We start from the raw sequence: 1711 nt of genomic DNA, 5'->3' as shown, positions 1-1711 counted from the left end.
TTTTGGGCCCTGGAAGGGGTCCCTCTTTCTGCAACAAAGCTTGTGACAGATAATATAGAAATATTTAACTTATAGTAAACCTAGGCATTATGAAAATTTTATGCTTAATGTTAATGACTCTTAGACATGCCTATATTAGAAAAAAATACTTATATATTTAATATTGATTATTCCAGTTTACATGAATCCAAAATTCATTTAGGTCAATTTTTTTCTTGTATTTAGAATTGTTTGATTTGTATGTGTTTCCTTTTCTTTAGATTATTTAAATAAGAACTCACAACTTCAACAATATTATCAAAAACAGAAGACTCACACTGAGACATACGTAAATCCACATAGACAGACAGAGATCTTCTAGTTTTCCGTCTAAGATTTAAAATATCTCTTTGACCTCGTTTTTGTTGGGGGGGGGGCTTGAAGTTCTCTTTTGCCGAAGGCTAAGGTCTCAGGCAAAGTGCACACTGTTTTTCAAGGCAAGGGTTAACTTCAAGCTTTGCCCTAGGCAGGCTTTTTAACAAGCTAATGTGTGTGTGTGTGTGTGTGTGTGTGTGTTTTACAGTGTTTTTAAAGCAAGCTCTGGCCAGTTTTATTAAAGAAATTGCACATGGCTTGCTTCTCACCGGTCTGTCCTGGCTTCTAAGAGCGTCAGAAGCGCCTGGACCGGCGGCCGCCAGTGTGCATGCTCTGCAGTGCCTTCCGCACGCTGTGCCCGAGCCAGGATCATCGCCACTGCAGTGACGGACGCCAGTGTTGGCCAACATGGCATGATGCTCTATTTTAGATTTCCTCAAGGCTGGGCAGTTGTTGGCGAGGATGACCAGTTTCTCTTTGCCTTCTCTGATCATTTTTCAGAGTCTGTACCCCAGCACGTACTTTCCACTTTTCATAACCAGCTGGAGCCTAGAGTTGATCGACTCCAGTGACTTTTTCGTCTTCTTTGCGGCCACCATCTTCCTGCCTTAGATGCGGGACTCCCCCAACCAAGAGCAGCCGCCAAGATGGACGGGGGGCGAGAAAGGAAGCTAATTGTTTTTAATTGCATTTGCAAAGAATCAGCTTTACAGTTTCCAAGAAAAAGAAAAAATTTTTTATTTTAACCAATTTTCTCTGGTTCTATAGAATATCATGTCCATCCTAGGTCAGGTCATCTTTCTTTTCGGTAGTCATAGTTTTATCCCTAAATTATAGGCAGATCAGCTGACAAGGTTTCTGTAGCTGAACCTGCGGAAGGATCATTAACCTGGTCTGTTCCAAGAGCGGTGCGGTGGCCTCGCCTCACCCACCCGGCTCCTGAGCCTCTCCTCCAACCGTGTCCGCGCGGGATAAGAAGGTAGGGAGGGAAAGACGTTTGGAAGGTGGCACGCCCTGGGCGGCGGTTGGCCCAGTGGCCTTTCCGGTGGTAGGGGATGAGGGCCGCGCGAGAAGGTGGGGGGGCGTGCAGAGTGGGGGTCGGTGGGAAAGGCAGCCTCTGCACCTCCATCCCCGGCTGGGTGCCACCATTGCCCCCGCCCAGTGGCGTCCTCTCCAGTGTCCCTCTTCTGCTGGACCTCCCGGCCACGTTCCTTAGAGGTTAGGTCTGATGGTTCGGGGCGGGGCTGGGGGTGTTCAGCCCGCCCCACCCCACCCCACCCCACCCCGCGCCTTTGCCTGTGGTGCCGGCCACGACTGCCTTCCCCCTGGCCGCGGACCACATGGTGCGGATCCTCCA

At 48.9% G+C, this 1711-nt stretch overlaps 1 pseudogene; it reads right to left on the bottom strand.

Moving 5' to 3' along the window:
* Positions 1-616: 616 nt before the first annotated feature.
* LOC108635537 lies at positions 617-1003 on the bottom strand (annotated as a pseudogene).
* Positions 1004-1711: the final 708 nt, after the last annotated feature.

This window comes from Capra hircus, unplaced genomic scaffold, assembly GCF_001704415.2.
Source record: "Capra hircus breed San Clemente unplaced genomic scaffold, ASM170441v1, whole genome shotgun sequence".
Classification (NCBI taxonomy): domain Eukaryota; kingdom Metazoa; phylum Chordata; class Mammalia; order Artiodactyla; family Bovidae; genus Capra; species Capra hircus.
The sequence above is the reverse complement of the archived record's forward strand: the minus strand, read 5'-3'. Positions and strand labels throughout refer to the sequence as shown.